Here is a 24,864-nt window from a genome sequence, read left to right as displayed (position 1 = left end):
ACAGAAGAAAAACAATTAAATTGTAACGGCTGTTAAATGTTTTATTTGTATTCATCTACGAACAAGTCTCATAGCACTAGCATAACTTTCACTATTTTACCATATAATGTTTTTAAACATTCCAAACGTTTAAGTACTTGATATAAAGTATTTCCTTTTTCCTAAATTGTTTTACTGTCCAAATAAAGCAAAATGGGATACGATACTTCTATAGCACAATCTTGTGTGTGACCAAGACTGAAGTCAACGCGACGAAAATCACCACACAGTAGCAGGAATATGTGTACAGTCGATGGTTAGTAGTGTAAAACAATACTCATAACAATGATGGGTTCAACTTCGCAATGACAAAAAAGTGAAGTTAAGTCTTATATGAAAACGTATACACAAATGGTTTGATAACTTTGATAATTGCAATATTCGTTAACAATGGGTAACTATACACTGTGTGAATGTCAATTAACTTAACAATTTTATTTTTTGTATTATACTGTATGCTTATGTATTATTTCCTTATAAGTTGTTGCTTATGTTCTGCAAAAATGTTAACGCACGTTTAAGTGTAAAATAACATTTTGTACCATTATGAATCCATATAAGAGATACTCTAATGGGAGCAGACTCGATATGATTGAGACAGTTCATTGACAGCGCTGTTAAACATTACCTTGTCAATGTCGACAATACCCTTTTCTTTGTTGAAAGATGCTAACTTACTCCCAAATAAGGAGGACCACAATGACTACAATTGCTTTGATTAACCGAAAAGGATAAATCAATATTGAAATAAATTGTCTTATGATGGATATATTGCTTAATGTGAAAAAGATGCAGTAAACACAGTTTTTCTATGAAACTAGAAATAATCACTGTAAATATTAGGGCTCCACCATTTATTTAATATTTGTGCAATTTTAGTAGTTAAAGGTTTTTCACTCAAACTTCATGTTAGTAATACGTGCATGTATGTATTGATTTTAAATTAAAAGAACAAAAATTCAAACAAGAAACAAAACGTTAATTTTACGCCAATGTAAATCTGGATAGATACATTTTTAAACCCTATTTAACAGACGTACATTGGTGATGAGGCGACAAATTGCACATTCTTGACCTTTTGCCGAGTTGTGTAGTTGTTCTCAGTATGTTAAATATAGGACAACAGATATTTACCTTTCTTTTTTTCAATAATATTCATTTTAAACCCATGTAAAAGTATTTTACGTTATCAAACTTGTACCGCATGAAATTAATATTAAAGTATATTAAATAGTACATGTAAAGCATTACCGAATTTAATTACAAGATAACATGTAACAAAGCACGGTTTATAGTTCTTCTACAAAACAATTTCAGGAGCAAAATCGATACAAATATTACAATAGTATTTGTACGTTCAAGAGAGCATAAAAAATGTACATTGAAAACGAACATCTGTTGTATGAGCTCTACTCTTTAATACCAGATTATGTTTACCAATTTTGTTCGGAGCTTATTATTTAGCTTATCATTAAATCAATTGTTGTTGTTGTTTTTGCCTCATGAATATTCGCTGAAGTGTGCGCCGGAGTAGTTCAACTCAACATACATATTGCAAAGTTCACTATTTGCTACACAAATAATATTGAAAGGCCGAAATATTGACCAAATTTGGTGGGCAAAACCTAGCATTGAGAAAATAATTTCATACAAGAAGCAACAATCAAAACAACTGCATTAATCAAGTCTTCGATCTTAATTTAATAATTAGTGATAAATAATTCTGAAACTGAGTTCATTACATAAATGTAACCTTGCAAAAACTTATGAATAACCTTATGTGCAAGACAGTTTACAAGATACTACAGAAACGAGCAACTAATGACTTTGAAACACGGGAGCGTTGGCCACTGGAAAGGTCAAAGTATTTTTTTCATTGAAAGTTTGACGACGTATTTATCACTAACATTCTTATATCCACGGTGCATCACAGATCGTTAGTGTCAGGAAAATAAATTTGCCGTTTACCATTAAGAACTTGTCAACGATATGGGAGTAGCAATAAATTTAAAGGCGTATGGCGGATTAACTTGAAGAATAATCTACTTATTTCCACAAGCTATTTCCAATTTGTCTGCCTTTATTTGTGCGTACACAAATTTCTTTTACACATTCATTTTTTAAAACTATTTAATCTAAACATAAGTTGCACTCATCCTAATAATTTTCAAATCTACCAAATCAAAACTCAGACCAAAACCCGGAAAACGACCTCTCAATAAAGTATTGTCAATTATCTCGTAAACTTCACATTATTGAAATAACAGAAATTATTCAATACAATAAATGGTAATTTGCAGTCTTAAACAGTATATATTTATTATTACATTGTGAACTCAATCAACAATCAAATTAACAAAGAGTATATTCCTTAATTATCTTTCTGTAGTTTGGAATTTTAAAGTTAAAACAAAAAAAACGTCCCATTGTGTTGAAAAATAGAACAACGGTTAGGAATGATTGTTTTGGCCATTGCAAACATGGTTTTGACGAAATTCTTACCTTTTATATATTATTATATCTAACATCACCGGGAATGATATTCCATTTTTATGCACACATTAAACACTTCTCTCATATACTTATCCAGTTCAATATTAATAGTTTAAGTAAACCTGGTATGCGAGCCTTTGCTACCGAGATGATATATTTGTATAACATATTTATTCGATATAGATTACTGTTGATGGGAAAAATCGTATGTAATGGACATTCTTTTAATGTAATCTCTAATACCTGTCAATACGATATACAGAAATTTTAAGCCTTGTTTTCATTGTATTTAGTATAATTATGTTAGAATTCATAACACGTTGAGAACTATTTTAATTAAGATATCGTTTCTCTGACCTTTGCCTCAAAATTAAGAAACATTTAACATTCAACAAATATTTTGTTAGGACTTATTTCTATCCTTTATTGAACTAAATATATAGGTTGCATGAGCTCACCTGATGTATTTATCTTAAATAAAATACGAATGCGTGATCTTTAAATAAACATTTTACATGCCAGTGTGCATTTAAGACGCCAATTGCGTGTTTGATGTCATTATCGGAGTATGGGCGATGTTAGGCTTGTTAACGTATACGGAGATGAAGGATTCTACCATTTCTTTAACCAGCCCAACTGCGTTCATTTTTTGAATATGACATCAATCACGCAATTTGTTCCTTAGATATTCACCAAGAGTTCATTATTTGTTTCCAAAATTAAATCTTATGACGTATGACGCCATAAAAACGTGGAATTTAGTCACTTCATAGTTGATATGGTAAATCTCTTTTCACGTAGAATTTAAACGTTAATGACAGCAATACATTTAACAAACTATCAAGTCACACTTTTCAACAAGATTTCGTGGCCTGCTGACACATTACAATCAGTAACAATATAAAAACAATTTAAGTTCTATCAATACGCGATGATTCGTGATCATGTTTTCATCGAAAGATATTGCCGTAGACTGTTCTTTTTAGGTGTGGATGTAAAGCCGTTAATTGTATGTGGTAACTGTTTACTGTTTGCCGAGTCAGCTTGCGTGTTAGTGTTTGTGCCTTTATGAGTATGGCATTTGTATGGTTTGACTTTGTCTTGTTGATGTATGGTATATTAGTCATAAAACTACTAACTTTTCTAACATCGTACTTTCATTCGATTTACTAAGCTCATAATAAGGCCCACACTCGGGTTTTGATTAAATGACTAATCGGCAAGAACGTCTGCCGTCAAGGACTCTTGCATTTGTTTTAAGACAAATGATCATAACTGACTTAGAGATTGAATGAAATTTAACTTCAAATTTAAACAGACTGTTTTGAATAGGTTATGATAACATATTAACCACTCGGCATGGTTCTTAAGTAATGTTGTGTGATTGTGAACACCTGGGGATTTCGTGTAGCTGAAGTCAAAGTTAATTTGGGAAGCGAGCATAAATCCACATCTAATGCACTGTCAACAATTATGTAACCTTCATAATCAATTAGGCAAGTTGATTCATATCTACTGAACTAATGCACTTACGTGGTTTAATGAGTCGGACATTATTTCAAAATATTGTGTCTGTGTGCTTTTAAATATTGTTTGTGGTGTCTTTTTATGTTTAGGTTATATGTTCAAAAAAACAGAAATAACAAAAGTAATCTAGTCACATAAAACTAACCCTATATAAGATCGTTATTTTTAAGTGGGCGAATAAGAAAATATTTCAATTAGATAAAAAAATCGTGGCTCCATTCAATTGGAAGAGGCATAATAAACAATACTAAAATTATCAATTCACATGACAAACATTCATTTTAATTTTCCTAAAGTGATTTATAAAAAATATGAATGCATTGTTTTACTTTGTATTACTTGTTGAACGAAACACTCAAACAGAGGATGGCATAAATTTAAAGATCAAACTGACGGACAATATCTGAACATAAACTCCTGCATTTCATATAAAAAGTATATTATGCTCTTAACCTATTGCTATTTAATATGATCAATATATAACTAGTGTGTACATTGAGCTCTGAAACTGTCGTTTATAATGTCTTAATTTAAAACTTACAACATTATTGCTTTCGAAAATCGTGGTATGTCGTATCTGTATGTGACTGTTTCTGTTTCGTCTATAGTTGATCTTACAGCCATTTACAATTCCAAACAAGACGGGTGACTATTGGACTAGGACCAATATAAATGCCATTGGCACTTTTTTAAAACAAAAAACTTGTTAGTTGTTAGCAGATAAATCAAATAAAAAAAAAACCAAATTGATGATAAACTAGCTTTATTTTCCGAACAAAATCACCAGTGATTGCTGGTATTGTTAAAAAACATCTTTGGACCTCAGCGTTCTAATCGTGACCGATGTTGACGTATCTTACAGGTAATAAAAATAAGACCGCAGCAAAAATCATTTTGGCATCACATTGAAACTCAAAACGTGTCAGTTATAAGCAGATAAGAATAAATCACAAAATTCCAAGAATGCTGTAGAGAAGACAAAACTATATAGAATCTTACATTTGTTGCACCTGCTTACATAAACATTGACGCCCACATTTTAGTATGTGTTTCAGCTAGTTATATTTTTTTTTTAAACGTATAATTCAATACTATTTTTGTATTTGTTTGATTGAAAAAAGCATTATCCGGTATGAACATTTACTGATGGACTTGAAGGATATGGACACTCTTATAGTATTAGTATGTATGTGTTAATATAAAAGACCCATTCCATGCAATGACATTGGGTCAAAGAATGCGCATGGCAGAACATATCAAGCATTTAATGCGAAATCTTGTGATTTCCATTTTTCTTTTGGAGTAGCAAGTTATTTGAAGAGTTGATATAAATGACCTAAGCTAAGGGGTCATCTTTATTCACAAAACCAGTTTAAAGCTAGATGTTTTAAATAAACCAAAACAATAATTACAGAGAAGGACGCGTCTGTCAAACTAACCTGTGAAATGTGATTTGTGTGTTCATTTAAAGGAAGATAAACAGCGTCAGCGAAAATGAGTTATACGGAAAAATATGTCATGTTAATTTTACGACGTATCGGTTGTAACATACAGGCAATTATTGGTAGTTTTATGTGAAATATTATCTTACTCTTTTGCATAAGTTGTAATATTTTGTTTTTCTTTCAATCTTATCCCTTTGTTATTTTTTTTTTAAACGTGAATACTTCCACTGTCAACTTTCTTACACAACCCAATATGTGCTTCTTTCTTCTTAAATGCAGATGAAGCAATCTGTTAAATCTGCATTCAAACTACAGCTACAGCATTAATGGATTTTACAACTTTCAATCTGGTATATTCTTAAGCGAATTTTAACGATTCGTTTCTTTTCTTTTACATTTACGTATAATAATCATTTAAATTTTTCAGATCATTACTAAGTAGCTGGAAAAGCAATAAAAATATGAAACGTCGGTACCATGCTGATTTCTACTGGGAAACAGTAATTCTTAAGCCTGAACATAAACAGTTTGACACTTGAGAAATATCATATACTTATTCAAATGAAGTACAATAAAATAGGTTAAGTAATAAAAAGAAGAAAGGATACAATATACGCGTATGATCATACATTAAAAACTTGCTTCTAAGTGTTTGTGCTGATATCTGTCGTTCAGTCTGAAAGAAGTCCTACGAAGCACGCATTTGCAAGTCATTGTTAAGTTACTTTAAACAGTTTTATTGTTTCTAAATAATGATGAAGAGAAAATAAACAGTATAATGATAGTTTGTTGACGCATTAATAACAGTTTGCATAAAACAACATAACGAATAGTCTTCAGATAGGAAAGATGACAATGCCTTTATCGATTTTTATATCAATAAATTGATTTGAAAAGTGACCATTATATACCCTGTACCGTGATTTCAATTCTCTAAACACGGAATTTAAATGACAAAAATCATGAAACCATTTACACTTTTAGCGAAATATTACGTGTCGGTAAAGCTTCATTTGTAGTTTTACACACGTTTCGTCTATTTACTTCCTTCATGATTTTCAGACAAAATTTCATTCAATAAAACACAAACATTTTATCAATGGATCATGCAGGAAATCGTTACTGGGCCCATATTTATTTATGTCTAAGATTCAGAGTCAGAAATGCATTTTTTTTATCAAAGGTATTTTTAATATTATCTTAAACAAAGTCTTTAAAGTGAAACGTAATACTGAAACTTTATTTCCGTTTCCTTTACTTGCCAATTTAGCAGAAAACAATAACACCAACAACAAAGTATGTTGACTTGAGTCGTGATTGATGTTGAAACTTGTTTTATCGTTTTACTTCTTTAATATTTTTCTACATAAATCTTTGTTAAGTAAATGCAATAAAGATGGTGTTCCCTTATAAAAAAAGTGCTTTTCAGAGTCTGATGTCAGACTTGGACTTAAGACTCTTCGTAATGATGGTCCCTGGAGTAAAGAACCATAACTTGGAAGAAGGCATTTAGTCTGGAAATTAATTCATAGGAAAATATTTCATTAAATCTCTAAGGATTTCCTTCTTTTGATATAACTATTGCCATTATTTTCACCTAGCCAAATTCAAAATACTCGGAATTGAGCACGGGCCTGAATAAGCCATGTAAATTCCGATCAGCCTATATCTTTTAGTCGTCCTTACTCGCATGTTTGAGTATTCCTCCCCGTTCTATTACAAGTATAAAGATATAGCTTGGAATATGTATGCTATAATATGATGTTCAGGCGCAGATGTTCCAACGTCAGTATAAGCAAACTGTTGGGTTACATAGCTGTCACCCTCCTCAAGTTAATAACTAAATTAAGTCATTGTGAAGATGTTTCTAGAAAGTGTCAACATAGACAAATGCAAAAAAAAACACTTTATTAATCGATCAAATAATCCTTCATTTTAGTTAATTATATTTCAGATATATAAGACTTTACCGATAAGTATGAATCTTAAAAGGCTGTAAGCAATCTTCGTTTGTCATAAGTTTTGTCTTACAGGTGACGATGCAGCATTGGTATCTTTAACCAACATATACGAAATTGGTCAACATTCATAGTGTTAAAGGAAAAACAATACGTAACACCTTCATCGATTAAAAATTCAAATAGCAAATATTGGTTATTACCAAAACATGTAGAATTTGGTGCAAAGAATTTTTAAAAAGATATCAAAACAAACAATAGTTCCGGGAGAGTGTCTGACAAATAGAAATACGTACAACAAACCCGAAACGACACGCTTCACACAAAGGCTCTAGAGGAAAGGCGTTCTAAATACTGTCCAAATGACAAAGGACACAAAGGCACCAAGACTGTTTAACGGTCTAACACAAATCCTACCACAGCATGAAATTAGATTCTGAAGATATCATTCATGCGTACCATTACATACATCAATAGTTAAGAAATCTAGGTGTGAACAATAGTGATTAATAATATAAAGGATGTGAACGGCCGCCACTCAAGCAGGGCTTGACTGAACTCTTGACTTAACATCCCTAATAAGTAGGAGAATACTCTTTTCCACAATATTTTTGCAAGTTAACACAATAACAACAAAAGAAAATAAATCAAGCAACGGTTAATGTAGGGGTTTTACATTTATCAATGTAGATGAAGTACAGCACATTGATGAATGCATATTAAAAACATGTTTCAGCTTACTTGTACGTTGTCAACCGCATACTATTGTGTTTAAATGGAGCTGGCTGTACTTTACAACCGCTGATTTTGATTAACTAAACATAAGGGTAACCTACCTTGATAGCGCGTCTGAATCTGAAACAAATCGCGAGTCTAATATAACTACTAGGATCCAAATGCAGTACTTATATCCGTAGTATACAAAAAAAGTCAATCATATTTTAACGACCAATTAACACGGACAAATAGTAAAGTAAATCAAAACGTCTCCTGAAGAGTAGGTACTAATATTTCCTGGACATAAGAACAAACATTCAACTATGTGATCAATCATCTTACAAGAAATATTCAGTTGAACCCTTATTATTAACATTGACAAAAAAAACTTGACCAAACAAGATTTCATTTGAATCCACTTTATCTGACTTTCCAACAACTACCAAAATCGGTCTGAAGACGAGGGAACCATACAAAATCAACATATTCTCACTTAACAATTTAATGGCGAACCATATGCAAAGGAGGTTACGCCTTAGACGTAGTTCCAGACTGATAGACTTCACTCATTAACATTAATGCATATCCAATACATTACACAAGGCAACCGAAAGATCGTATTTTGTAAGTTAATATAAATATTCCTTATATTTTTGAATCTATGGAAGAAAGTTATTCCATTATAATTCCGATCACGTTTAAGATTAAAGTCTTACCTTACATAATAGTTTTAATCCACTTAAAGAAGAAAAACGTATCTTTTGTTGAGGCTGTCAAATGTTTTTCATCCGCGTTAAAAGTCCCATAGCACTAGCATAGCTTTTACAATTTTACCATATGCCGATTTTAATTATTTCCAATGTTTGTGTTATTTAAAACAAACTATATCTTTTTTCTAGACTTGTGTTACTGTCCAAATAAAGCAAAACGCGATACAATACTCCTATACCTCCACCTGTCGTGTTTGTAAGCAAGTCAGAAGTCATTGTTAGAATAAAACACAACGCAGTAGTAGGAATACGTGTAAGTTCGACGGTAGTATTAGAAAACGATACGCATTACAATAATGGGTTCAACTTGGCTATGTCGGAAGCGAGGTATGAATTTAAGTCTTATTTGTGCACTTATACACAAATGATTTAATATTTTTGTAATTAAAAATAATCGTAAATAATGATAATGATTTACCAAACACTAAACGCATGTCAATTTATTTCACTCCCCTGCTATGTATTGTAGTATGTTTACATTCTGCAAAACTTTTAACGCACGTCGAAGAACAAAGTAGATTTCTTTTGTACCATTAATGAATACATCTATTAGAGTTTGGAACACGACATCAATCCGTGCAACACTAGCTGAATCGATCTGATTGACACCGTTCATTGACAACTTAGGTAAACACAGCATGATTGTCAATGCCGACAAGACCTTTTACCATGTCTATGTACTGTACTTGAATTAACAGTGAATAATAAACTTTAAAGCAAGAAAAAAATAATGCCTTGATTATACGCAAATGTGCTACCTGATTGATTCACTATTCAACCCTAATTGACCGACGTTCGTTAGCGGCGAAGCGACAAATTATATTTAATGAACTTTTTGACAAAAAGTTTTATATTTTTGAGTAGAATAAACTTACAGCTTTTTAAATTTCTTTTTTTAATAACATTCATTTTAAATTTATAAAACATATATTAACATGCCTTCAATACGTTATCACACCCGTGAAGCAACAATCTGAATGTTAGAATAGTACATAGAAAGCCTTACCGAATTTAAGCACATTCATGATATCATGCAATAAAAGAAAGTGCTCTGTTTATAGTTTTTTTACAAAACTGTTTCAGGAGCAGGTTCAAGACAAATATTACAATTTGTACGTTCAAGCGAGCGTATGATGTACACTAAAATGGGCCATCTGTTGCATGTGCTATAATCGTTAATACCAGATTATGTATACATATTTTTGGTGCTTAACATTAGCTTACTATAAATTTATTGTTTTGTTTTGCTTGATGAATACTCTTTGAAGTGTGCAGCTGAGTACTTAAAATCAAACAGCACTTTTATTTTTGAAATGCCGAAATATTGACTTCAAGGACCTATCAAACGTGGAATTGAGCACTGTAATCAGATGGAATTATTAAAACGTCGTACATTATTTAATTATTAGTGTAAGATACATCTGAATTTAAGTATCTTACATTTATGTAACCTAGCAACACCCTGCGATTTATCGCATGTGTAAGACAGTACAAAGGAATATAGGAACAGACCATTTATGTTTTTTAAACCAATCCGTTTGCAAGACACACGTCTAAGTTTAATATAATGTGAACGAAAGTTACATAAGAGTGATGGCATCAATAAAACAAAAGACACAATACCTTGTTAACTTGATAGGACCTATGGTGTTCTATAACCGGATAACGAAAACTGTAGCGAATAAATCATAACCAAGCTGTAATAATTTGGCAGTCCACGGATACAACCAGTGTTTGCTCGATATTATATGGATTATATAATAAACATAGAACAATGCAATAAGGCAACACAAATATTTATAGCTTTATTATGAAGGACATTTGATGTGTCTCCACAGCGTATAAAGTTGTACGATGTCATTTAGATACATTTAGTCTTCATAACAATGATATTGTAGAAACCTGTGTTTCGGAATTACATGTTTCATGTTTATTGAATACGTGCTGTTCTCTGATAAATCCATTACAGATCAGAGAAGCTCTCCAAATATCAGGATTTTCATCTTCAAACAACAACAGTTCATATTTGTTTTCATTGATGATGCTGATTGTTCAAAGAGAAAGGTAAACGGGCTAAAATTATATTTCAATGTGTCATATCTTCATATTCCAGAAGTGTTTAGGTATATTAATTGTAATAAATGCTATCTCACCAACAAGGTGATAAAGTTGTAGTGATGATATGAACTGAAATCGAGGGGAAAAGGCCTCTGCTTCTTCCTGTGATATAAATGTACTCTTCAAATTTCTTTAACGGTTATCGTTTTGATGTTTATTTCCTAATGCGATCCTGATATAGTATGGATTTCAACAAGCTTATACCTGCACCGCTTCGATATTAAGGACGTTCAGTGCCCTTAACTGAAAGCAGTTTGACATAAAATAAACGTATATATTATGTCTTTGAAACCCAATCAATGACGCGTATCAATGTTAAACATTTTATTCAAGCTGCATTAGAAAACAATAACAGAAGCGTGTGATTCGTTAGAAATGCTTTATACATACAAAGTTTGGACATATCAAAGTGAAGCAGAGTAGATTTGTAGTACTTTTTATTAATTTCCATTTTTCTTATTTTTTCGCAAACAAATAAAACAATCTTAGACAGTCTGTATAATGTTTAGTAGATTCTCCTTCTTTTCTGAAACCCTTAGAATATATAAAATTCATGAAAGTCTACCAACAATACGGCAAATATGTTACCTGGTATTGTATAAAAAGAGATTGATAGATTGTTTCAACAATTCTTAAATATCAAAACATAACATATGGTTGTGACAAGTGTTGTTTACGAAGATCAATTCAGACAGTCACGTTGCACAATCACATTTGGAGTGACATTTAAATTTAAATCAGTGATTTAAATTGTATCCTAATATAGACAACCTGTTTTTTCTCCTACTATATGTACATTTTGTACGTAAACAATATTTTGATACTGATGTGGAAAACTACAGAAACATGCTTAGTAGTAAAGTCTTTAAACATAAACCCGGTTAAAGTTGAAATGCATATTATTCATATCAGCAGGTGAAATCAAACAATTAGACCATGTAGAAGAATCTCGAAAACTATAGCCACATGGGCCACAATGTTCCAATAGTCTGTTCCAATAGTCTGAAACATATTTTCATCGTTTTCACCTCAACTCAAAATCGTGGTCGATATTGACGTATCCCACAGGAATAGAAAAATAAGGACCGCTTAAAATATATTTTTTGTCACCTCTTTGAAACAGCAAACGTGTCGGTTTTTATCAGAAAAAAAAATCGCAAAATTCCAAATTGATGATAAACTAGCTTTTTTCGGAAAAATATAATCAGTGAATGCTGGTAATGTATAAAAACATCTTTGGAACTCAGCGTTTTAATCGTGACCGATGTTGACGTATCGTACAAGTTATAGAAATAAGACCGCAGCAAAAATCATTTTGGCACCACGTTGAAACTCAAAACGTGTCGGTTATAAGCAGATAAGAAGAAATCACAAAATTCCAAGAATGCTGTAGAAAGACAAAAATATATAGCCTTACACACATAAACAACTCATTGACGCCCACATTTGAGTATGTGTTTCAGCAAGTTATATTTATTTTGAAACGTATATTTCAATACTATTTTGACTCTTATAGTATGTATTTGTTTATATAAAAGACCCATTCCATGCAATGACATTGGGTCAATGAATGCACATGGCAGAACACATCAAGCATTTAATGCGAAATCTTTTGATTTCCGTTTTTCTTTTGGAGTAGCAAGTTCTTTGAAGAGTTGATATAAATGACCTAAGCTAAGGGGTCATCTTTATTCACAAAACCAGTTTAAAGCTAGATGCTTTAAATTAAACAAAACAATATTAAGAGAGAAAGACGCGTCTGTCATTCTAACCTGTGCAATGTGTTTTGTGTGTTCATTCAGGAAAATAAACAGCGTCAGCGAAAATGCGTTATACGGAAAAATGTGTCATTGCAATTTTACGAGGTATCCGTTGTAACATACAGGCAATCATTGGTATTTTTATGTGAAACATTATCTTATTCTTTTGCATAGGTTGTAATATGTTTTTCCCCTTTATTAATATTTTATTTTTAATCGTAAATACTTCCACTTCCACTCCTGTTGGCACAAGTTATGAAACCTCATTGCATAACGAAAACTGTATCTATGTGAACGAAACTTATCCAACTTTCTTACACAGCCCAATATGTGCTTCTTTCTACTCAAATGGAAATGAAGCAACCTGTTAGATCTACATTCAAACTACAGCTACAGCATTTAATGGATTTTACAACTTTCAACCTGGTATATTCTTAAGCGAATTTAAACGATTCTTTTCTTTTCTTTTACATTTAAATATAATAATCATTTAATTTTTTCAGAATATAACTGACTTCGAATTTGGATGACAACATTTTAGTATGAACATTCATTTTGATCACTCCTTACACACCTCTGACAAAAAGCAAAGTTAATTCAAATCATAAATATTCATTAATTTTTTGAACAATTTCATTATAAAATGTAGTCTGGCTTGCAACATGACAGTTTGTGTTATCTAATCGGTCACCAAAGATTCATCCGCAGATGGTATTTCTTAGAAGAGGGTGACAAGCAACCAATAAAACCTCCGAAATATAAAACACTTACAACCGTTTAATTTGGATGGGTTGTCTGTTTGCTTCCCACGTTATAATATCATTTTGCATTTCAACACAGTAGCAGAAAATGCATACTTTGGTCTCTTCTATTGTTTATTTTTAAATGTGCAGTCTGCTATCACAATCAGATCAGTTCAAAACCTTGACATACTGTTAAGTAGCTGGAAAAGCAATAAAAATATGAAACGTCGGTACCATGCTGATTTCTACTGGGATTTCTACTTCTTAAGCCGGAACATAAATTGTTTGACACTTGAGAAATATCATATACCGATTCAAATTAAGTACAATAAAAACGTTAATAAAAAGAAGAAAGGATACAATATATATTCTTACATTAAAACTTGCTTCTAAGTGCTTGTGCGGAGACTGTTTTCAGTCTGAAAGAAGTCCTACAAAGCACGTACATGCAAGTCATTGTTAAGTTGTGACGGTCTTCAGATAGAAAGGATGATAATGCCGTTATCAATTTATTAATCAATAAAATGATTTGAAAGGTGACCATTATATACCCAGGACCGTGATTCCATTTATAAACACGGAATTTAAATGACAAAATACATGAAACCATTTACACTTTTAGCGAAATATTACGTTTCGGTAAAGCTTTATATAAAGGTTTCAACTAGGTTTGCCCATTTGCCTTTTACATGATTTTCGGAAAAAACCTTATTAGATAAAACACAAACATTTTATTAATTGATCATGCACGAAAACGTTCCAAAGCCCAAATTTATTAATGTGTTAGAGTCAGAGTCAGAAACGCAATTTTTTATCAATGGTATTTCTAATATTATCTTAAACGAAGTGAAGTTTTTAAAAGTAAAGCGTAATACTGAAACTTTATGTTTCCTTCACTTAGCAATTTAGCAGAAAACAACAACAACAACGACAACAACAACAACAACAAAGTGTGTTGTCTTAGGTCGTGATTGTCAAACTTAGACCTAAGGCGTATACTATCAGGGAGTATTCACACACATGTTTGGGACTTTCCGTTCAGCAGAGCATTGATGTTGAAATTTGTTTTATCGTTTTACTACTTTAATATTTTTCTACATAAATCTTTGTAAAGTAAATGCAATAAAGATGGTGTTCCCTTATAAAAACGTGCTTTTCAGAGTCTGATGTCAGACTTGGACTTAAGACTCTTCGTAATCATGTTCCCTGGTGTAAAGAACCATGACTTGGAAGAAGCCATTTAGTCTTGAAATTACTTCATAGGAAAACACAATCGCCTTGACTCGCATGTTTATGTATTCCTCCCCGTTCTATTACAAGCATAAACATATAGCTTGGGATATGTATGTCCTAATATGTTGTGCAGGCGCAGATGTCTCAATGTCAGTATTAAAAATCTGTTGGGTTATATAGCTGTCACCCACCTCAAGTTAATATCTAAATCATGTCATTGTGAAGATATCTTTTTAAATAGTGTCAACATAGGCAAATGCAAAACAACTATATTAATCGTTCAAATAATCATTCTCTTAGTTAAATATCTTTCATTTATAAAAGCCTTTACCGTTAAGAATGAATCTTAAACGGCTGTAAGCAATCATCGTTTTTCATAAGATTTGTCTAACTTGTGACGATGCAGCATTAGTATCTTTAACCACGTATACGCACATTTCATGTATCGCAATTTAAATAGTTCTACATTTAGCGTTACAGGTAAACAATGTGTTACACCTAAATCAATCAAAAGGTTAAACAGCTAAGATATTGGTTTTTATCAAACCATGTAGAAATTTGTTCCAATGACAAAATAATTTGAAACAGATTTCAAAACAAAACTTAGTCCAACCTGCTTACAGTTAGATAGGCATAGATTCTTTCAAAATCAGTTTTAAGACGAGAAAACCATACAAAAAACAACATAGTATCACTTTTTTTTCATAAAAGTACTATTGTACTAAACATGGCAACAAAAAGTATTTTAGAAAGTTGATATCATTTCTCGGTTTTAAATGTGGGTCTTTCTTTACTCAAAATTTTAAAAACTATTGCATATCCTAAGAAATAAAACTATTAACTTAGATGTCTTATTCATGGTAAGAAAGTGTTTTCCCCAAAAGCAGAAAGAAAAATACAATTTTAAGTTTCGAAAGATATTACACTTTAATAACGATCATGGTATAAGACAAAATTCTTACCTTCAATGACAACCTTAACCCACTTAAAACCAATTTTCTTGTTGAAGCTGTCAAATCTTTTATTTGTATTCATCCGCGTAAAAAGACACATAGCACTAGCATAGCTTTCACAATTTTTCCATTTAACAATTTAATATATTTCCAACGTTTAAGTGATATTTTCTTTTTTTCTAACTTCATTAACTGTTCAAAGAAAGCAAAACGCGATTCGATACCTCTATACCTCAATTTATCTAATGTTTGTAATCAAGTCATATGTCATTGCGAGATGAAAATACCACACAGTAGTAGGAATACGTGAACGTCCAACTGTAGTATTAGAAAACGATACGCTTAACAATGATGGGTTCAACTCCGTTATGACAGAAGAGACGATGAGGTTAAGTCTTATTTGAACACTTATACACAAATTATCTAATAACTTTGTCATTTAAAATAATCGTATGTAATGAGTAACAAAACACATCACGACTGTCAATTTATTTCACTTCCCTGCTATGTATTGTACTTCATGTATATTTTTTTCATACGTTGTATGTTTACATTCTGCAAAAACTTTAACGCACGTAGAAGAATAAAATAGCTTTCTTTAGAGACCCTTCATTGACACCATTGATAATACAACATGATTGTCAATGCCGACAAGGCCTTTTACTATGCTTATGTATTGCAGTTGAACTTAAAGTGAATAATAAACATTCAAGCAAGAAACAAAATAATGCCTTAATTATACGCCAATGTGCTACCTGATTGACACACCTTTAAACCCTAATTGACCGAGGTACGTTAGCGGCGAAGCGACAAATTACAATTAATGAACCTTTATGACAAAAAGTTTTATAATTTTGAGTATAATAAACTTTCAGCTATTTAACTTTCTTTTTTTTAACATTAATTTCAAACTAATCAAAAACATATATTTACAAGTCTTCATTACGTGGTCACAACCGTTAAGCAATAACTAAAATTTAGATTAGTTTAAAGAAAAAATTACCGATTTTAAGCAAATACATTATATCATGCAATAAAGGGAAGTGCTCTGTTTATAGTTATTTTACAAAACTGTTTCAGGAGCAGGATCAAGACAATTGTTACAATTTGTACTTTCAAGCAAGCGTATAATGAACATTGAAAAGAGCCATCTGTTGCATGTGCTATAATCGTTAATACCAGATTATGTCTACATATTTGTGGTGCTTAACATTAGCTAACTATATTTTTTTTGTTTTATTTTGATGAATATTCTTTGAAGTGTGCAGCTGAATATTTAGAAACAAAGAGCACTATTATTATTGAAATGCCGAATTATTGACTTCCATGACCCACCAAACCTTGCATTGAGCACTGAAATCAATTGCAACTATTAAGACATCGTACTTAATTGAATTATAAGTGTAAGATACATCTGAATTTTAGTATCTTACATAACTGAAACCTGGCAACACCCTTCAATTGATCTCATGTGCAATATAGGACTATAAGAACAGGCTATGTATGTGTGGTTGTTTTTAAACAGATCCTTTTTAATGGCACACGTCTAAGGCTTACTATAATCTAAACGAAAGCCACACTAGAGTGTTGGCCAATGGGAAAGTCCCAGTAGTTTTCGATTCAATCAACAGAACAAAAGATCAAATATTATTGACGTTTTTGATACAGTCATTGTTAAATCAACAGTCAAAGAAATCAGATATGCTTATCAATCAGATCATTAGTTACATAGAAACGACGATGCCGTTTAACATTTAGAACATGTAAACGGTATGGGTGATACAATCATTATAATTGCAGAGGGATAAGGCAGCTTTTAGTAATAAATAAGAATATCAAATCGATTCTTTTATTTTAATTTCTGCCCTAATTTGTACTTACACACTTTGCATATACATATTTAGTAATGTAATGGAATAATTGGATACGAAATAGCACCGGTCCGATTAATTCTTAAACCGTGATGTGTTTAAAAGTAGAGAGACTATTCCTCTGGTCTCACTTTGCTTTAAAACAACAGAGAAGTTTCTCGTTGAAGTTGAAAGCAGCCAGATAAAGGACTGTAGCAAATAAAACATAACAAAGCTGTAATAATTTGGCAGTCCACGTATACAACCAGTGTTTGGTCTATATAATAGGGGTCATATAATTAAGATATAACAATGAATAAGGCAACAAAAATAATGATACCTTATGTAGGACATGCAATGTGTTTTCACACATATTCAGTTGTATGTTGTCATTAAAATACTTTCCTTCTCCACAGCAATAATATTGTAGAAACCTGTGTTTTAGAATTGCATGTTTGATGAAGACGTGATGCTGTCTGCTAAATCAGTTACAGATCAGAGAAGCTCTCCAAATATCAAGACTTTCATCTTCAAACAACAGTTCAGATTTGTCTGCTTTGATGATGCTGATAGTTCAAGGAGAAAGGTAAACGTTTTACAATCATATTTCAATATGTCATATCGATTCCAGAAGTGTTAAGGTATAATAATGCTATCTCATAGTCTGCAATCCGGCCATCACACCTGCTGCTTCTACAAAGCGTCAATAATTGTATACTTTTTATACTTTATGATTTAAGATTACGGAAGTCAGGTAAATATACCTGGTATTGTGTAGTAAGAGATTGATAGTTTGTTTAACAATTCACAAATATCAAAACATAAAATATGGTTTTGATAAGTGTTTGTTTTCGTAGATAAATCCAGACGGTCACGTTGCGCATTCACATCTGGAGTGTCATTTAAATTGTATCTTAATATAGACAACCTGTTTTTTCGCCTACTTAATATACATTTTGTACGTAAACAATATTTTAATACTTATGTGAAAAACTACAGACACAAGCAAAGTAGCAAAATGTTCAGACATAAACCCGGTTTGCCGAAATGCTAATTATTTATATCATTATAATTATTATTATTACTATTATTACTATTATTAATAGTATATAGTAAATTCGGTGTGTTCCCATGTTCACAACCGCTGTTTTTTCCTATAGAAATTGGGCTAGGGGTTACGGGAAGTATTGTGGGTTGTAACAATAGAGTTGATAGGTGATAATTGGCAAAAATAGCTATATTGTGCTGAAAAAGTTGCGTGTCTAGTTATTTAGAAAGTTAAATGATCACGAAGAGAACAAAAAGGTAAGAAAAGCAAAACATTGGAAAACAAATGAATGAAACGGATGCATGTTTTTTTTATTTAATCACGCAACACACTGGAAGTGGACAATCCAGTTACTTTCTCGCCATAATAGATATGATGGCTTATATCAGTGTATCATGTTTTCGGGGCGAAAGACGATGTTCCGCAAGGTGAAGGTAGCAGTTTCAAGAATGTTTGCTTAAAGGGTTTTCGATTCATCAGGCAAAAACTGAAGGAAAATATTTGCCAAATCGAGGACAAAACCACGACATACTATTGTTGCAACTGTTCGGGTTGTGTTCTTTATACTTTTCGCGTTTTGGCACCAAAATTCGAGCCCGTTCGTGTCACCGCGTGGCACGTTTTCGTTTTAAAGATGTTCATGATTTAGAGTGGCTGCTTTTCGAGTTATCGCGTACGCGATTTCGTTTTAGGCCCATTCGTGGGCGGGACATGTTTTTACTCGTTTACTATATGTAGGGCTTATGGTAAACGACACATTTGTATTTAACTAGCAAATAATAATAATAATTACAATAATAATATTAATAGTAATAATAATTAATATTATTGTTATTATTATTATTATTATTATTATTATTAATGTTATTATTATTATTAAAAATGATGATAATAATACAGCGTGGTCAGCTATCGGCAATATCAATACAAGCTTTATTTGGGGCTCAACACTTCGACCACAAGCTCCCCCAATCATTACATCATGCGGGCGGCTGCGCTTATATTATGGAGGTATTTGTTAGATGCGTTAGCTAATGTCTTACCTCTCACAAGCGTTCAATCAAACCTATGTCATGAGTGCGTTTTAAAACAGAACGCTCTTTATAAATGCGAAAATTGTATGAAAGTTGCATTGTTTCAAAGACCAATCATAACTTAATTATTTGTTTGTTATCTACAAACACGACACTTAAATACAATTGTTTATAACGGTTAATGGTCGCATTTGATATATGTTTATTCTTATAAAGCTGTTTCAGCTGTAGCTATCTGAAAGCTATCATAAAACAGTACACCTTAAACGATGTATTTAATCAGGTTGTCAACTTTAGCATAGTTTTGAACAATCGGCCCATTGAATTTAAAGTTAAAGTTAAAAGTAAAATGTGTCCACAAGTACAATACAGAACAATATTGTTTTAAATTGACGAAATTATGTAATGGCAATCTTAACATAAGTAATGTTCCGTCAATACAATTTTTATGTCGAATAATTAAATCTGTTGTAAATCGTTCATCTTGCATGAAAAAAAAAATCAAAAACGTTTTTCATGACACAAGTTTCTGTTTGCATTCCATCGAATATCACCCTGTAGCGTTTTAACACACTAGAGAAAGCAGATACTTTTTGTCGGCGTCTTCCTATTCTTCTTCGACTTCATATTGAAGACTGGGATAAAAAAGTAAACTCCAATTGCGCTGATTCCTGACCATTTTCTGAATGTTTTAAAGTTTAGGTAAAAGATAACAACAATGATATATCAAGCTTGAAAAAAGCAATTAAAGTACAAAGGTGTACACGTATATTTACTGGGAGAAATGCAGTTATTGTACTGAAACATAAGTAATTTGACATTTGAGAACTATTGATAAGCAATACAATTCCAATCCATTACAACCGGTAACAAAATGAAACGAGCTATAACAAAACAATTTATTACTTTTAGAATGTAAAGTTAACGAAATAATTGACGCAATTTCTTACGACACGTATTCAAATCCATTGTTAAGCGATGAAGGTTTTATATCATATATGTTTGGTACAAATATACATTATACATGTATGTTAACAATATAACAACTTGCTTTTAAGTGTGTGTAATGTTATTTGACGTTACTCTTAAATAATATCTGCGAAGGAAATGCATTGTTTAGTTTAGTCAGCACAGGCAAAGTATGAACAAGTATATGTGTTTATTCGTTAACACGTCTGTTTATGTGTTTCTCCCCGATCTGTTACCCGAAATAGCTTTTTACTAGGAAGATGGAATGCATACCATTGGTGAAAGGCGCAGGTGTTGTAATGTCAGTGGAAGACATATATTTTTAACTTTGCTGTCATGCATCACCAGTTGCCATTGGTGACATTCTATTTTAAAGTGTCTGTATATATATCTAGGCCCTAGCAGATTCCAATCGATTAAATAAAACTTTTGCCTTTAAGTCAAACTTTTCTTTGCGATACCACATTATTACTTACAATCTTAAGTTTTAAGGGTGTTAGGCATTGGTCGTGTTTAAGTATTCTTTTACATTTCTTATGACCATGTAGTCTTAGTGCCTTTAACCCACACTTGTGCGCGTTGTTTTCTACTTTGCATGCCTTTCACGTACTAAATCCATTTAAAATTGAAATGTAAAAACATGTTTTGCTCTATACATTTAAGCAACCGTGCGTATTTTTTGAATCGATGATAAAATTGATGAAGTACAGGTGGGTTTCAGTTAAACCATTAAGGTATTTGCTTCGATGCCAGACTTTAATTTAATGTAGATTTAACAAATATTTGCGAATGAGGGAGACTTAATAACACACTAACGGAATAACTAAATGACCTAATGACAGACATAACCAGACCGGCCGACTAATACAGAGTCGGACAGGGTGAAAGACAGACGGAGTGTATGGCAAGATGACAGTCCAATATCCATACCTACTGAGAGCTTGTGTTTCCCGTTTGGAGTGGTCGGGGCCCTTTGCTTGTACCTCTATACTTGATTTCTCGGCTACTGGGATTGTAGCTGTTTCTTTCAGTGAAGTATTTATAGTTTGCAGACATTGGTAATGTCGGGACAAGTGTGAAGTTGATTAGTTTAATCCCCAATAAACGTTTTTACTGAACATTGCAATGAAATGGCCGTTAAAAGGCATTGACCAAAACTTTGAGATATTTTAATAAATTGAGATATGTCCTTGTTTAGTGTACCTTATGGGTGTCGTTTAGTGTTTTCACACCTTAGCCGTGTGTCTTTAAAAAGATCATTTGGCAGATGGGATTTGTTCTTGCAGTTTATGTTGTATAATATATGCAAATGAGAAGGAATACGGCATTAAGTATATATAACTATTTCTCTGATCGACCGTAGCATCACTTATAAAACCGTAATGAAAAACTGTAATGACTAAGCATAACACAGCAAGACCATTGATTGCTTGATTTCATATGCACACTTCATATATAAGAACATAAGCCCACCGAAGCATACATCACTTTTCAATGTGATATAAATGAAAATGAGTTGCTTTTTTATCATTTTTTTTTAAATTTTAATAGAGAATGTGGATTTTAGAGTAAGGTCGTATTTTTCACGAGTGTCATCAAAAAACATATTTTTACAAATTGCTGGGCGTATTATACGTGCAAAAAGAATTCTATGATAACGCGCGAAAGGAAATCATATATATCATAAAAAAATGTTGCTTTTATGCTCGTTTCACAGATGTATTGGTATTTATTTTATTTTTGTAAATATACCCACTTTTGAATAACATTTTAACTTTTTTATCCCTGATAACAACAGTTAATGCATAAATCAATTTAAAATTGAACAAGGCATCAAAACATTGACCAAACGAAATTGTTCGCTATTTACTGAATGAATATTTGAAAGGTCAAAAGTGTGAACAAAAATGGATTAACATTGGATTGAAAACAGTCTTCCTATTTTAAGAGATGGTTTCCTATTTGCTTGTTACTAAATTAGGTCGTTTCCAAGTTGGGATGAATACCAAGCGTTGATGTTTACTTGACGTGTGGTGATTTATTTTAGTTTATTAATTAAGTATTGTGTAAATTTTAGGGAAGTTCGTATTAAAAAGTCAGACAGTTCAAAAATATATTTAATGCTATAAGGTCGAACTTATGCTCATTTCGCAGTTTTATCTCCGCAATCATAGGGTCGCTGTCTCTACTACTTCTATCATTACTTCTTCTAAATACAACAACTATTACAGTCGAGGTGGTTGAATCAGTAGTAGTAGGAGTAGTATAAAAACATATACAGGTGTCAAATTGAGGGCAGCAATGTCATTTGGCTTCTTTTCGCCATCAATTCTGTCGAGAATGATTTGCTGTCGCTTACCATTGGTTTAAATACAATTGCGCATGGTATATGTAAATGTCCAATGAATATATGAATTATGAATAGTACTGGAACTTTTAGTTCTAAAATAAAAACTAAAACATACTGGTTGTTTTGAAAAATATATAACAACAGTAGGTTCGATATCTATTTTGATTAAATCTCAAGTATATGTTTGACCATATTTGATCTTACCTTGAATGCATGATGTAATCCATTATAGCTGAACATTAATTGTTATTTCCAGATGTTGTAGATTTGTTTTTTCTTTTCTGATGTCCACTTTGTGTTTCACATCATATTTCTCACAAACGATTTAGTCTTAAAATGATGTCAGAATAAAATGTTAAAGCATTTAATATTTTAAACAAAATTTAATACAGTTCAAACAAACCAGTACGCGACACAGCATTTAGATTTATTCTGTAGCAGGAGAACGTATTTAATTCTGGGTTCTAAATATTCCGTTGGACTCTTTTAAATTAGCGCATTCCATTTTTATGGTTACATTGAGCACTGTTATTATCAACACGTTGATGATATACTAAATCACTTCACTCACAATAAAATCGAGTATACCATTACCACCCGGATGATATGGTTTAATATCCTATTTAACCGACACACATTGCTGCTGATGCGGAAAATCGTATTTAATTGACAACCCTGAAATAGTTCATCTTACGGTTTATAAGATATAGTAAACACATTCTATACACTTTAACCCAATGTAGTTTTCATGGTGCTGTGTGATTATTATACATGCAAAATATTTATTAATTTCAAATTCAATTAAAAACGTTTCTTTTCGTCTCAATAGCACAATTTAAAGTTTTTTTGTCAGACGTTTGTCTTACAATTAGGAAACATTTAGCGTTCAACAATTTTCTAGGAAGAACTTATTTCTATCCTTCATTTAACTCAATATGTAGGTTGCACGAGCTCAACTGTTGTATTTATCTTTACCGACATACGTATGCGTGATTTTCGTCAAATACTTTACATGCCAGTGTGCATTTAAGATGCAAATTGTGTGTTTGCTGTTATTATCGAAGTATAAGCGAAGTTTGGCTTGTTGAAGTTTATAGAGTTTGAAGGATTCTACGCGTACTTTAACCTGCCCAACTGCGTTCATATTTTTGATACGACACCAATCACGCAATTCGTTCCTTATATTTACACCAAAAGTTCATTATTAATTACCATTTTTGTTTAAAAGAATCTTATGACGTATGACGTCATAATAATGCGGGAATTTAGTTACTTCATAGTTCATATGGTAAATCGCTTTTCACATAAAATTGAAACGGTAATGATAGCAATAGATTTAACAAACTATCAAGTTTCAACAATATTTCGTGGCCTGCTGACACAATGCAATCAGTAACAAGATAAATCAATTCAAGTTATATCAATACGCGATGATTCGTGATGTTACGTTCATCGAGAAATATTCGCCATTGCCGTAGACTGTTCTTTTTAGGAGTGGATGTTAAGCCGTAAATTGCATGTGATAACTGTTAACTATTTGAATTGCCGAGTCAGCGAGTAAGCTGGCGTGTTAGTATATTTGCGTTTATGAGTATGGCATTTGTACGTTTTGACTTTGTCTGGTTGATGTATGGTATATAAGTCATATAACTACTAAAATTTCTAACATCGTACTTTCATTCCATTTACTAAGCTCATAATAAGGGCCACTCTCGAGTTTTGATGTAATGATTAATCGGTAAGTACGTCTGCTGTCAAGGACTCTTGCATCTATTTTAAGACAAATGATCCTAGCTGACTTCGAGATTGAATGAATGTTAACTTCCAATTTATACAGACTGTTTTGTATCGGTTATG

The 24,864-nt window shown here is 32.0% G+C and overlaps 2 protein-coding genes across 4 annotated transcripts in view; one reads left to right on the top strand and one right to left on the bottom strand.

The window, feature by feature from the left end:
* The window catches only part of LOC128234062 (corticotropin-releasing factor receptor 2-like), a 339,798-nt gene extending 316,214 nt beyond the window's left edge, over positions 1–23,584 (bottom strand). For 2 of the 3 annotated variants that reach the window (XM_052948072.1, XM_052948030.1), the window contains exon 1: positions 8,896–9,129. The gene's annotated coding sequence lies outside the window, so the exon portion shown is untranslated. Of the gene's footprint in view, positions 1–8,895; positions 9,130–23,211 lie in introns of those variants that run through there. The other variant, XM_052948041.1, reaches the window with a different exon arrangement.
* LOC128234123 (uncharacterized) overlaps positions 18,185–24,864 on the top strand; it is a 101,760-nt gene continuing 95,080 nt past the window's right edge. The window contains exon 1 of the mRNA XM_052948157.1: positions 18,185–18,192. The gene's annotated coding sequence lies outside the window, so the exon portion shown is untranslated. The remainder of the gene's footprint in view (positions 18,193–24,864) is intronic.

Source organism: Mya arenaria, chromosome 1 (genome assembly GCF_026914265.1).
Source record: "Mya arenaria isolate MELC-2E11 chromosome 1, ASM2691426v1".
NCBI lineage: Eukaryota > Metazoa > Mollusca > Bivalvia > Myida > Myidae > Mya > Mya arenaria.
The sequence above is the reverse complement of the archived record's forward strand: the minus strand, read 5'-3'. Positions and strand labels throughout refer to the sequence as shown.